This window comes from Triticum aestivum, chromosome 7B, assembly GCF_018294505.1.
Source record: "Triticum aestivum cultivar Chinese Spring chromosome 7B, IWGSC CS RefSeq v2.1, whole genome shotgun sequence".
Classification (NCBI taxonomy): domain Eukaryota; kingdom Viridiplantae; phylum Streptophyta; class Magnoliopsida; order Poales; family Poaceae; genus Triticum; species Triticum aestivum.
The window spans coordinates 709,482,245-709,498,014 of NC_057813.1; positions in this window are offsets into that span (position 1 = coordinate 709,482,245).

The window sequence follows — 15,770 nt, forward strand, 5'->3', positions numbered from 1 at the left end:
ATAATTGAGCTCTTTACTGGCCCAATATGCCTTATGTTCTGGTTCAAGAGGTAAGTGGCATGCTTTTCCATACACTACAAGAAATATGTTAACTTGTGACCTTGACTATTGGTCACTGAAAGTTCATTGTTTTTCATTTGCGACCTTTTTGTGACCAAAAACAGAAGGTCAAAAGTTGGCGGTCATAAACTGAAATTAATGACCTTCTCTGTGAGAAGGTCGTAGACGTTTACGACCAAAATATGCCTACTGTTTTGTTTTGGTCACTACCTGTCTGCCCAAGCCACGTCGGATCCGACGTGGCAAGCTGACGTGGCAATATTACGACCAATTGAAAAGGTCAAAATTAGATTCAGCCCAGTCCAATTCGGTGTCTATATGGGCCGAGCCCAACAATTCAGCCCATTTAGTATATTTATTTCTGTCAATTTTTGTCAGCTACATGGGCCAAGCCCGACATCGCAGCCTTTTTATTTTTGGGCCATGGCCATTTTGGCTGAGCAGTTCAAGTATTTCTTTTTTCTAAAGATGGGTCCACTATTCAGATGGGTCCCAATTGTCAGGTTCTTCTAGTAGATGGGTCTTAATTGTCAAGGTCATTTTCTTTTAATTTCAATTTGCTAGTAAATAAATCACCAATATTCAAATGGGAACAGATAGAGAACACATGTAGTACTTCACATAACAGCCAGAATCAGTTTGATACATCATACAACAAAGATACAATAGCAGAATCATTGTGTTACATTATCATATAACACATATACAATGGCAATCAGAGTCTAGATGCTCCAGGTCTCTTCAACTTAGCACTCCCCATATTCCCAGCTTCCAAATCTGCAGCACAAAATCAACGCCATGTTAATAGACCAAACTTGGTGTTACAACAGATGAATGTGTAGATGCATGTGTAACGTAACAATATAGTATTTGTCTACAACAGATGCATGTGTAGATGACCAGACCATACAAAGAAAGTACATAACAAATTTCAAGTGTACACACAGATATGAATGGAGTCGTAACAAGAGTGTAGCCAAGTAGGCAAGCAGATAAGGGAGAGTACACACAGATAGAGATTAAAATATGGGTGTATCCCTCCGACCTCATTCATTCGTTGGAGGAAGAGATTAAAATACGGTTGGGCGACTCCATAGATCGAGAAATGGCAACCAAGGTGTGCGCCTGCAATATATTTCTTGCTAGCTCGACAACCAAGGGTGCAGCAAAGACTCGCTAAGATAAGCAGGCTCTCTGTAAACAAACACTAGCATCAGAATAGTTTGAGTTCTTCCAAGTAGCTCTGGGTGTAAAGTTTAAACACTGCTTAAAGTTGCAAAATCCTTGTTACAATTTGTGTAACAATATATTTTTCTACAAGATATGCATCTGTAGATGACCATACATACAAATAAAGTAAATTCAGTAACAGATTGCTATCCACAATAACTACAGATTTTGACCATACAGATTTTGTAGATAAACAGATACTAGAAGCTACAGCAGAACATGGGTGTAGAGGATACCACTCACGAATTAATTAATCTGCTAGCTGATTGGTGGTAGAGGAGGAGGTTTAGCCACTTCAGGGGCCTAGAAGGCAGGTTTTGTTGTACCTTGAGAGACAGGAAAGAAGTGGACAGAGCAGCCACATGTTGCTCCAGCCTGGTGTTCCTCTCAAGCACAACCTCATACTTCTCCTGCACAACACATTCAGTGTCAGCTCCACATCAGGCACATGATTAACTCATCACGAAATGCAGATGCATAGTGGCACTGCGCGAGATTGGTTTAAATTCAATGTACCTTGAGGAACAGAACCTCCTCCTCCTACTTGCCATTCGCCCGTGTCGCGTTGGTGTACTTCTCCTGAAGACAGATTCACGGCAATGGCTTCAGCAGGATCAACAACAATGTGGAGACAACAATTCAACCAGGAGAGTAGAATCTGATTACTCAGATTTAACTTGACAGGCATTTCTTGCAAGATAACTAACTAGATAAGTATGATTTTTTTTGATAAACTAGATAAGTATGATGAATTTAAGCTGAGGAGTTGCAGCAGTACCTCCAAGGACTGAACTTGCTTTTCCAGATTGCCATTGGCCTTCAGCACACACTCATACTTTTCCTGCAAATAAGATCATCGTGAGTTCAAGGTCAACTAAGGAAATAGTACTCCATGGAACAAACAAAAAGAAAGTAAACTTTGCAATTCTTACAGAACTAGTGGAAAGAGAGATGCATTCTGATGATTAAAACTACCTATGTCAAGTGTACTTTGCAGTATATCTGCAGACCATCAATGGAAATAAAAAGCTGCTTTGCCTATACCTCAGTGTAAAAAATGAAATGTGAGAAGGTTTGGATGGTTAAACCTCCTCCTCCAGCTCCGGTGGTAGAGGAGGATGGTTAAACCTGTCTTTCTAAAGGCAGGTTTGGTCTAAGGTCAGTAAGAACTTCAGGGGCCTAGAAACTCCTAAACTCTGTTGGACATCCATACAGATTTTATTGCACCGAACAACTTTCTAAGTGAAGTCAATGCCTTGATCAGAACACCTTCTGACAGCTGTGGGCTCCACAGCTTAATCTAACAATTCAAACACAAGATAAAATTAGTTCTATAAATAACATTTACTCACATTCAGATCAAAAGATCAAACGAAGACCTCTAGTGCTCCATTCCAGACATTATCACACCACAAGATCTCCCAACTAAATCCGTTTAAAACCCATCATCTAAATTCTTCGCCTCTTACTACCTACCACTCAAGTTCACAATTGTTTTAAAATTAACTTCATTCATTTTGGTCTTTTAGAGAGGAAAAAGTGTTGGCTGTTATTCTTATTACCACTTAAATAAAATACCATCATGTGCAGAGTCCCTTCAGGCAGTCAAGCATGATTTCGTGTTCCAGACAATCATGATATCAAATTTCAATTCAGAAGAGAAGTGCATTGGCAGTGCACCTAGACAAAATACTAGTACGGCGTACAACCAAAATCGAGCAAGAATATCAATGTCAAAGACGAAATACAAAAGCACTGAGAACTGGAATTAGCCACTTAACCTCCCCTAGACACCTGTAGAGACATATTTCCGACAGATAACTTGCACTGAAGCCGCATCTAGACTAAACAGTTGACTAAAGAGAAGAGCGTGGCAGTAGATAATTCTCATGAAGGAAGGAGGAGGCAACAATAGTTGCACGGGCAGTTCCATCCATCCAGGCAACATACATACTACTACTACATATAGAAAGAGGTGAAAGGAAGGGGGTCGGTCACCTTCTTGTCCGTGATCTCGCTGGACTGGATCCAGGTCTTGATCCGGTCGCGGTAGTGTTGCAGCTTCTTGATCTCCTTCTTGAGGTCCGCCTCAAACTTCTCCTTCTGGTTCGCATTCTCGGTCTCGTGGACCTGGCCGAGACCCCGGAGAATCATGAGAAATCATGCAAAATCCTGAGAATCGGAGGTGGGGGAGAAGGGGAAGAGGAGGGGGGACCTTGTTCCAGATGCTGTCGAAGACGTCGACGCCCTCCTCCAGCTTCTTGAGCACACTGTCGATCTCGCCCTGCAGCTTCCGACTGGCGCCCATGGCATTCGGTGCACACTGCCTTGCCGGACTTGCCCACCTCCAGCTCCGTGCCCACCACCCTATCGGCACCGAGGAACTCCCTGGCGAAGGGCTCCACCATGACCCTGGGGCGGCCTCGTGGAGGATGGCGTGCTTCATGACGGGGTCGCGGGTCAGCATATCCGCCAGCTACCGCTGGATCTACTTCACCACCATCCGCACCCACCGCTCCTTGGCCATGCAGCGACGTCGACAACCATGGCAGCCACCGCGTCGGCGAGCGCCCGCGACAGCAGCGGGGACACTAGCAGCCGGCACGGGAACATCCTCACTGGCTTCACGGTGGTGGGAGATTTTGCGTCGCGGTGAGGCCGTCAGCCGTCGCTGTGGGGAGTTTGGAAGGGGAGGGGCGAGAGGAGGAGGGTGTGGGGAACGACGGCGAGCTCCGCTGGAGGGAGGTGGCGGCGGTGATGGATCTGGAAGGGAGGAGGCGAACTCTCTCTCTCCATCGGGCGAGGAGACGGGGGATCTGGAAGGGGATCGATAGAGATGTGGAAAGAAAGGAGGCGGGGGGGTGGATGCAAAATGACTATCTAGGGTTTCAGGGTTGGTGTGGAAGGGTTGAGGACTGCCGTTGGATCCGTGAGCATCCGACGGTGTTTGATGCATGATCCGCGTGATACGTCCATGGACCAATCAGAATACAGTATGACATTATGACCATCTAAATTGGTCATGGCTGACTAAAAATAATTTGTCTAGTGCCAAAAATGAGTTTTTTTAAAGGATCTGCAATATATTTGTTCAAATGATCTCATATTGTGCACAAGGGTGCATATTCGAATGGCAAACAATGTTGTCTAAGAAAGTTTTCATTTTCTTTGGACGAAAAAAGCATTTTTTTTCATTTTTCGAGTGCCCGAAATAAGGTTTTGTTGTGAAGGACCTACCAAATAATTGTTGCAAAATTAGACCAAATCATTTTTATAAAATACTAGGACATATTTAATGCACAATTGACTAAAATTTTGGGTGTCAAAAGTTTTGATCCACCTCTGGTGAAAAAGACAAATTTTTGCCGATTCAGTAGGAAGCAGGTCAAATTTGAACTGCAGCTGCCTCATAGTTTGCTCTTTATTTTTTCCAAAAATCATTTCTAGGTACATAAGTATCTATTTAATCAGAGAAACACCAAAAAAATCCAAGATTCAACCACTAGCTAGGAATGGTCATTCCTGCCGTTTTGACCGCATTTTGAAACGGGCATAAAAAATTAAAAAAAAAATCATAAAATTGGAAAACCTTCGCATTGTGTCATTATATATGACCAAGTTTCCAGGAAAAATAACAAACTTGTATTGCAGCAATTATTTTAAAAAAGTGTTCTCAGAAACGAGCTATCACGTATGGAGATTAATGGCTTTCAAGCCAAATGATCAATCTTACGGCCACATTCATGGCATAGTTTGTTCAAATGATCTCATATTATGCACAAGGGCGCATATTGGAATCGCAAACAATGTTGCCTAAGGAAATTTTCATTTTTTGAGTGCCCGAAATGAGATTTTTTTTGTGAAGGACCTCCCAAATAATTGTTGCAAAATTGGACCAAATCATTTTTATAAAATACTAGGGAATATTTCATGCACAATTGACTAAATGGTTGGGTGTAAAAAGTTTTGGTCCACCTCTCGTGAAAAAGATAAATTTCAGCCGATTCAGTAGGAAGCAGGTCAAATTTGAACTGCAGCTGTCTCATAGTTTGCTCTTTATTTTTTCCAAAAATCATTTTTAGTTACATAAGTACCTATTTAATCATAAATACATGGTTTGGTGGCGATACGTCGAGGTTTGGGCGGTGGCCGAGGGCCCCAACTCTAGAGCGCGTAAACTCGCATGCCTGCCATGTGGTCACCGCGTGACCGTGGCGTTGCCATGTGTTCTGGGCGGCCTAGGCATGTCTAGTGGGTTGGGCACTCCCCAGGTAGGTGCTAGGAAGAAAATTACAACATAAGATTCTCACAAGAAGACCGATCGATGCTCAAACATGAATTAGCAGCCAAGTGTTTGATTAGCGGTACGGGAAATGTACATGGCTAATGGGCGTGAGTTTTAGATGAGGATGATTCGTTACTAAGAAGACCGTCTTCACAAATTTTTAGCTCAAAAGGAGCAGCCAAGGTGGTACTTGCTTTGCAAAGTACCACACTGGACATAAATACGAATGTTGAAGCTGGGCTCAAAATAATGAATGGATTGAGCTAGCATTTGGTGTAGGATGATTACTTGGGCATAGGAAAGCACTGTAGAAAATGGATACTATTTGGACATGCCAAAGTGGTACTTCCTTCACAAAGTGCTGCTATGAATAGAATAGGAAAATGAATATTTTTGAATTATTTTTGAACTAGGTAAGGAAGGTTTTTGACATATTTGATGAAGATATGATCCAAACAATTTATGAGAATTTTTTGGAAATTTTTGGAATAATAGAAATATAGGTTGCTTCACAACCTAGGGCAAAAATTGACACATGGACATGACACATAGGCAAAACTGATGAGATGGCGCCTAGTCATCGCAACCCACCACAATTTACAAGGCTATGACCATCTATATTGGTCGTTAACAACTAGAAATAAGGCAGTGAACTAGCATTGTTTGCTTTATGACCATTTCGTGTAAGGAAATTACGACCTTTCTGACCAAAATGGTCGCAATGGTTTAGGGTTTGGAGCCCCCCGAACAGCTTTTGACCAATTGTTCTCAAATGGTCATAGATCTATGACCAATTCTTCCAGGGTCACTGACAGAAGGTCACTAGTTGACATATTTCTTGTAGTGATAAACCATTTTATAGGGAGACATACCCATAGGATTTTTATATGCAGTTCTATAGGCCCATAATGCATCATCAAGTTTCTTGGACCAATTCTTTCTAGATCTATTAACAGTCTTTTGCAAGATCAATTTAATCTCTCTATTACTCAATTCTACTTGACCACTAGACTGTGGATGGTATGGAGATGCAATTCTATGATTAACATCATATAAGTAATAGTCTTTTCTTCAACTTTAATAGGTTCTACTACTTTTCCTTCAATGGGAGGATGATATTTAAACCACTTATCCTTAGGGAGATCAAGATGATTAACAAAGGATCCATAGAAAGAAGCTACTATCTCATAGTCAAGTCCATATTTAGTGCTAAATTCATGAAAAGCATCGGTATCCATAAAAGATTTAACACAATCAAACTTAGGTGTTATACCTGTCTCCTTACCTTCGTCGAGTTCCCAATCTTTAGAGTTGCATTTAATTCTTTCCAATAAATCTCATTTGAATTCAATAGTCTTCATCATAAAAGAACCAGTACAAGAAGTATCGAGCATGGAGCGATTATTGAGAGAAAGTTGAGCATAAAAATTTTAAATAATAATTTCTCTTGAGAGCTCATGATTGGGGCATGAATATAACATTGACTTAAGCCTCCCCAAGCTTGAGCGATACTTTCTCCTTCGAGAGGCCAGGAATTATATATATAATTACGATCACGATGAACCAGATGCATAGGATAAAACTTCTGATGAAATTCCAATTTCAATCGATTGTAGTTCCATGATCCAATATCACCACATAGCCTAAACCATGTCAATGCCTTTCCCTTGAAAGATAAAGGGAAGACCATCTTCTTGATAACATCCTCGGGCATACCTGCAAGCTTAAATAATCCACAAACTTCATCCACAAAGATTAGGTGCATATCGGGATGTAATGTTCCATCTCCTGTATAGGGATTAGCTAGCAGTTTCTCTACCATACCCGAAGGAATTTCAAAGTAAATATTTTCAGTAGGTTCAGCATGTTGAGGAGAAACTCTTTGCTCTTCCGATCGGGGTGAAGATACCTCAAACAAGCCCCTCAAAGGATTATTTTCCATAGTAACAAGTGACAGTAAATTTCAGCACACTATATAAATGTTTCCTTACCAAATTCCACCTACCAAAAGCGCTTCACTCCCCGGCAACGGTGCCAGAAAAGAGTCTTGATGACCCACAAGTATAGGCGATCTATCATAGTCCTTTCGATAAGTAAGAGTGTCGAACCCAACGAGGAGCAGAAGGAAGTGACAGGCGGTTTTCAGTAAGGTATTCTCTGCAAGCACTAAAATTATCGGGAACAGATAGTTTTGTGATAAGGTAATTCGTAAAGGGTAACAAGTAACAAACGTAACTCAGATGTAGCAAGGTTGCCCGATCCTTTTTGTAGCAAATGACAAGCCTGGACAAACTCTTATATAAAGCAAAGCGCTCCCGAGGACACATGGGAATTATCGTCAAGCAAGTTTTCATCATGCTCATATGATTCACGTTTGTTACTTTGATAATTTGATATGTGGGTGGACCGGTGCTTGGGTACTGCCCATCCTTGGACAAGCATCCCACTTATGATCCCTCTCGCAAGCATCCGCAACTACGAAATAAGAATTAAGGTAAACCTAACCATAGCATGAAACATATGGATACAAATCATCCCCTTACGAAGCAACACATAAACTAGGGTTTAAGCTTCTGTCACTCTAGCAACCCATCATCTACTTATTACATCCCAATGCCTTCCCCTAGGCCCAAAAAATGGTGAAGTGTCATGTAGTCGACGTTCACATAACACGACTAGAGGAGACAAAACATACATCTCATCAAAATATCGAACGAATACCAAATTCACATGATTACTTGTAACAAGACTTCTCCCATGTCCTCGGGAACAAACGTAACTACTCACAAAATCATAGTCATGTTCATAATCAGAGGGGTATTAATATGCATAAAGGATCTGAACATATCTTCCACCGAATAAATTAACTAGCATCAACTACAAGGAGTAATCAACACTACTAGAAACCCACATGTACCAATCTGAGGTTTTGAGACAAAGATCGGATACAAGAGATGAACTAGAGTTTGAGAGGAGATGGTGCTGGTGAAGATGTTGATGGAGATTGACCCCCTCTTGATGAGAGGATCGATGGTGATGATGATGGCGATGATTTCCCCCTCTTGAAGGGATGTTTTCCCGGCAGAACAGCTTCACCGGAGCCCTAGATTGGTTCCGCCTAGGTTCCACCTCGAGACGGCGGCGCTATGGCGACGATTTCCCCCTCCTGGAGGGATGTTTTCCCGGCAGAACAGCTCCGCCGGAGCCCTAGATTGGTTTCGCCTAGGTTCCACCTCGAGACGGCGGCGCTTCGTCCCGAAAGCTTCCTTATGATTTTTCTAGGGCAAAAGACACCATATAGCAGAAGATGGGCATCGGGGGCCTGCCAGGTGGCCCACGAGGCAGGGGGCGCGCCCAGGGGGGTAGGGCGCGCCCTCCACCCTCGTGGCTGCTGGGTGGCCCCCCTCTGGTGCTTTCTTCGCCCAATTTTTTTAATGTATTCCAAAACTGACTTTCCTGGAGTTTCAGGACTTTTGTAGTTATGCAGAATAGGTCTTTGATATTTGCTCCTTTTCCAGCCCAGAATTCCAGCTGCCGGCATTCTCCCTCTTCATGTAAACCTTGTAAAATAAGAGAGAAAAGGCATAACTATTGTAACATAATGTATAGTAAGAGCCCATAATGCAATAAATATTGATATAAAAGCATGATGCAAAATGAACCTATCACTATGCAGTCCCAACAATGAATGTGGGTAACCAAACAGGCCATTTTCTCTCCACTTGAACCTGACTGAGGTATATGCAGCCTACCAAACACATCCTAGGCAATGTGAGTAATAACATAGCTTATTTTTTTGTAGGCAAACATCTGATCTATTCATCTTCAATTATGGGAGTAGAACGAATATCAGAAATGATAAAAATTACATTCAGATCCGTAGACCACCTAGCGACGACTACAAGCACTGAAGCGAGCCGAGGGCGCGCCACCGTCTGATACGTCTCCAACTCCATAATTTTTATTGTTCCATGCTATTATATTATCCACATTGGATATTTTATATGCATTTATATGCTATTTTATATGATTTTTGGGACTAACCTATTAACCTAGAGCCCAGTGCTAGTTTCTGTTTTTTCCTTGTTTTTGAGTATCGCAAAAAAGGAATATCAAATGGAGTCCAATTGACCTGAAAATTTACGGAGATTATTTTTGGATCATAAGAAGCCCACGGAGCATCGGAGATGGACCGGAAGAGTCCCGAGGCCACCACGAGGGTGGAGGGCACGCCCTACCCTCCTAGGCAGGCCCTCCTACCTCGTGGCTGCCTCATGGACCCTCCCTGACTTGTTCCCAATGCCAACACCTCTTATATATCCCCAAACTTCCAGAACAGAACGAAGATTGGGAGTTCCTTCGCCGCAAGCCTTTGTAGCCACAAAAAACCAATCGGGACCCTGTTCCGGCACCCTGCCGAAGGGGGGATCCATCACTGGTGGCCATCTTCATCATCCCGACGCTCTCCATGACGAGGAGGGAGTAGTTCACCCTCGGGCCTGAGGGTATGTACCCGTAGCTATGTGTTTGATCTCTCTCTCTCTCTCGTGTTCTTGATATGGCACGACCTTGATGTACCGCGAGCTTTGCTATTATAGTTGGATCTTATGATGTTTCTCCCCCTCTACCTTCTTGTAATGGATTGAGTTTTCCCTTTGAAGTTATCTTATCGGATTGACTCTTTAAGGATTTGAGAACACTTGATGTATGTCTTGCATGTGCTTATCTGTGGTGACAATGGGGTGCTTATATGTGGTGACAATGAGATATTCATGTGATCCACTTGATGTATGTTTTGGTGATCAACTTGCGGGTTCTGTAACCTTGTGAACTTATGCATAGTGGTTGGCACACGTTTTCGTCTTGACTCTTCGGTAGAAACTTTGGGGCACTCTTTGAAGTTCTTTGTGTTTGTTTGAATAGATGAATCTGAGATTGTGTGATGCATATCGTATAATCAAACCCACAGATACTTGTGGTGACATTGGAGTATCTAGGTGACATTAGGATTTTGGTTGATGTGTGTCTTAAGGTGTCATTTTACTATGAACTCTAGGGTTGTTTGTGACACTTATGGGAATAGCCCAACAGATTGATCGGAAAGAATAACTTTGAGGTGGTTTCATACCCTACAATAATCTCTTCGTTTGTTCTCCGCTATTAGTGACTTTGGAGTGACTCTTTGTTGCACATTGAGGGATTGTTATATGATCTAATTATGTTATCATTGCTGAGAGAACTTGCACTAGTGAAACTATGAACCCTAGGCCTTGTTTTGAAGCATCGCAATACCGTTTTCGCTCACTTTTGTTACTAGTTACCTTGCTGTTTTTATATTTCCAGATTATAAAAACCTATATCTACCATCCATATTGCACTTGTATCACCATCTCTTCGCTGAACTAGTGCACCTATACAATTTACCATTGTATTGGGTGTGTTGGGGACACAGGAGACTCTTTGTTATTTGGTTGCAGGGTCGTTTAAGAGAGACCATCTTCATCCTACGCCTCCCACAGATTGATAAACCTTAGGTCATCCACTTGAGGGAAATTTGCTATTGTCCTACAAAACTCTGCGCTTGGAGGCCCAACACGAGTCTACAAGAAGAAGATTGCGTAGTAGACATCACCGTCATCGCCCTCCCTCACCGGAGTCGGCAACACTTGTTTTAGTAGACAGTCGAGATGTCGTCGTGATAAGGCGCCATAGGACCAGCGTACCAGAACAACAACAACCGCCGATGAAGAGTAGCATAGATCGAAAGGATCCAATGTGAAGACACGCGAACGTAGATGAACGACGAACAGATCCGAGCAAATACACCAAGGCCAGATCTGCCGAGACACACCTTCACATGCTTTTCGACGATGCTAGACGCACCATCGGTACGGGGGCCAGATGGGGAGAACCTTATTCCATCTTCAGAGAGCCTCCGCCATCTCGCCTTCCTGAGCAAGGCACAAACCCTAACAAATCTTGAAGACACAGGAGCCCTCCCACCGGCAAGGGTTGGGATCCACCACGCACCCATGGCCCTAAGGCCACCAGAGATGAGGCGGACCGACGGCGGCACTGGTGGGAGGCAAAGAAACCCTAATTGGGAAGGAGGTGACTGGGTACATGTGTTGTATTCAATATCTAACTAGTCGTAACATAGCTTGTTTGTAGGAGAAGAAGTCCCGAGATTAGTATAAGTATGTTTTCTAGAATTATATCATGAAGTTCTCAGTTTTTCAATAAAAGAACAAAAAGACATAATTTCATGGAATTTGTACCATGGATTTTCCAGGAATTAGAACATTGAAAATTTCTTTCTTTTTTCTATTTGAAATTTTAACGTCATGAAATCCAATATTTATTTTAATTATCCTAGGATGAGATTCTTCATTTTTATAGAAGACACATAACTCCATGGAAATATTACATACTATTCAACGTTAAATTTGTCACCTTATATCACATGCTATTCAATGTTAAATTTGTCATTTCTGTGTTGTTGCCACCAGATTTTGGTATAGTCAAAAACATAATTAAGAATGCCTCAAATAGAAAAGTGTTCAAAGTGAGAAAGTTCTGTATCGTCAAAAGGAGAAACTTTGATATTTGGGACATAGCCATCCGATCTCATTTATAAGGCCGAAGTTGTGTTCGAAATACTGAGATTTTGTGTCCAAAACACTGTTCGGCTGATTACGCCCCCAAGACGGCCTCATATAGAAAACTGGTCTACATGAATTGTCTTCGTCTCGTCGAAACGATCGGTTTTGATAAAAAAAATGTATCAATCCGAGATTGTATGTAAAAGTTACAGTCACCTGAGTGCAGCCCTATCACAGGGCAAAAGTGGCGCACCCCATCAGACACGGTGTCTGATGGGTAGCGCGAGTAACAATCTGTTTTACATGAGCGATTCGGTTCTGAAGATGGCCTCGAATCGGCATTCAACACGAAAGTTGTTCGTCTCGTCGAAACGGTCAAATTTGCTTTTGGGCTCATCTTCATCCGATGTCATTTGTGGCATGTGGGACCTAAAACTGAACTGATATTCAAGGCTTACCTAAATCCGAGTTCGGTTAATTATGGAAAGATTTGGACGTGATTTGGAGTCCTTTTCTTGTACGGGAAGTCCATCCGCCTCTTATATACATAAGTGGTGACGACCGATTGAACAACAACAAATACATCTACTACTTTTCATGTTCATCTATCCCTTATCATTGTATCTCTCTTCTCGTTCTTCGTCGTTCTTCAACAATGGAGGGCTGCGAATCCACGAGGCTCTAGGGGCGGTCAGGTCGACCTAGGGTAGCCCATAGCCGCCGCGCGCCCTGATGGGGTGCCTCTCGGACGTATGAGGTTTTGGGTCTATAAAAGCGCCCGCCGGATTGCTTGCGTACCGTGCTTCCGGATGGGTCTCCTTCAACGTGAGCTGTGGTGCATCACCCCCGGCGTCAAGGGTATACGTGGACGTGTTCGTGTGCGAACATGTGTCTCGAGCAATTATTTGAATTTTAATCTGAGATTTTGTGACAACAAACATTGGTATTGTGTGAATGTGATTAATTTTTTTTCATATTTTTTGAAACATTTTAAACTGTGCTATGAGGTCCGGTGCACCGACCGGTAGCACCACAAGCAGCGATACGTCCCCACTTCCAAGCCCACAGTGATCGTATGCGCATTTTAGAAGTCGAGATAGTTCCCTGAGAGCAAGTAATTAACGAGCGCTCCTTCGGGAGCCTCACAACAGTCAGCGTCACTTGGCGCGCTCTCAGCCATTCACCACGTGTCGCGCTCTGGGCGCTATCTTCTGATTTTGTTTTTATTATTTTTCCGCATGCGTTTTCGGCTTTTTAAACGGGTTTTTTGACGCTTTGGTTTTCCACATGTCTTCCCTAGCTTTTCGACCAAAAAAAATTCAAATAAAAAAATTTGCGCAATTTTTTTCCCGCGAGAGTCACAGTTTTGTTTTCGCGAGAGGCACGGCCGTGCCTCTTGCAAACGAAAAAAGATGTGTTTTCTGTTTTTTTGCTTTCGCGAGAGTCACGACCGTGCCTCTTGGAAACAAAAAAAAAACACATTTTTTGTCTTTCATCTTTCATGAGAGGCACGGTTTTGCTTCCGCGAGAGTCACGACCGTGCCTCTTGGAAACAAAAAAAAACACGTTTTCTGTGTTTTTCTTTCGCGAGAGGCACAGTTTTGCTTCCACGAGAGGTACGGTTGTGCTTTCGCGAGAATCACGGTCATGCCTCCTCGAAAACGGAAAAAACGTGTTTTTTTTTATTTTTCACGAGAGGCACAGTTTTGCTTCCGCGAGAGACACAGTTGTGATTTCATCAGAAGCACGGGCGTGCCTCTTTCGGAAAGGGAAAAACCCGTACTCCCGGTTCGGTTTTTTCCTCCGGTTTTTTCGTGAAAAAAAGGTTCATCAACATCTATCAACATGAGATTTAGTTTTGAAGATCTCGACGTGAGGAATCCAAGGGCGAAAGCGGTTCGAGATTTGGACACACGGTTTAAGAGATAAAACGTTTTGAATAAACGGATCTATGAAAAAAGGGAAAACTCCCAGGTTGCGACAAGTGACACACATGCAGCGCACTACTTATCGTAATCTGGGGGAGTTGGAGTGATCTCCACAAGGAGTACTCCTTAGGGCATCTCCAGCCGTTGGCCCCCCAGGAGGGGCAAAAAATCGCCCCCTGGGGGCGCACCGGTGCTAAACCGCGCACTGGGGGCGTGATGCCCCCCAGTCGCGGCGCCCACGGTTAGTCAAAAAAGTCAAATACGGCGCAAAAATGACTCAAATTTAACGCAAACATCGGCGAGTTCGTTCAAACTTAAACATATTTTACAAAAAAAAGAAAAAAAACTACCGCGGGCTACCCCCGCCGTCTCCCTCGCCGCCCACCCACGCGGTTCTACATGCCGAGGAGGCTGTAGAACCGCGTGTAGTCACCGCCGTCGTCGTCATCGTCGTCGTCGTCGTCGTCACCCCCGCCTACGCCTCCGTCGTCCCTGCTGCATCCCTCCCCCGGTTGGCGCGGCGGGTTGGATGGTCCGGGGGCGGCGGCGGCGGCGTCGTCGTCGCTGTCGAGGACCACGACGTCGTGCTCGTCCTTGCGCCCAGGCTTGCGGGCAGTGATCTCCTCCAGGGCCCGGCGCTGCCGGACCATCTCGTCGCGGAGGTAGTCGTCCCGCGCCCACCGCATGGCGTCCTCGTCGGAGAAGCCGCGTCGGGCTATCTCCTCGTACTCCGCGGGGAGGCCGGGCTCCGGCTTGGGCTCGACGAGGATGAAGCGGCTGGTGGGTGGAGAGGCATTGGCGCCGATGCGGACGCCGGAGCTGCGGGTGCGCGCCCTGACCGGCGTGCCCTGGGGCTCCGGCTTAACGGGGCGGAGGCAGGGCGAGCTACCGGACGAGGAGGAGGACCCCCCGGTCTCCATGCGCCTCGGGGTCCAGGAGCTTCCCTGGCGGCGTGAGAAGGAAGGGGGAGCGGGGTACTCGAGGCGCGGCGTGTTGCCGCCCTCGATGTACTCGAGGACGACCTCCAACGTGCGCCCGGGCACGCCCCACCACCGACGCCGGCCGGCGGCGTTGAGCCTGCCGGAGAGCACGACGCCGTTGGTGGCCTCGAGCTGCTGGGCATGACGGCGGCGGAAGTAAGGGTCCCAGAGCGGGCTGTCGGGGACGTACCGTGGCCCCTCCCTCGCCGCATGCGGCAGGTTCAAGCGGATGCGTGCGATCTCCGCACGCCGCGCCGCGCCGGTGGGTACCGGGGACACCGGCACGCCGCCCGCGCTGATCCTCCACGCTCAGGGCACCCGCATGTCCGGCGGGACCTGGTACTCGGCCTCGTAAAGGAGGCGAGCCTCGTCATCATGAAGATGGCGGCGGCCGAAGCCGTTCGCCGCCGCGCCGTCACCTGGGAAGCGCTCGGCCATGGGTGTGAACTGGAGACGGCGAAAGAGAGGAGAGGAGAGGGAGGAACGACGACGGCGGGAGAGTGTGAGTCGCGGAGTGCGCCGGGGCGCGTCATATATAGGCCGAGGAGCGCGTGCCACCGTGTGTACGCGTGGCGGGCGAGGGAGGGCGAGGGACGCGCGTCGTCCGGTCTTCACTGCGCCGCCCGTGAGGCATCAATGGTGCAGGCTGACCGGCGCGGCAGCGCGCGACAGCTTTGGCATTGAT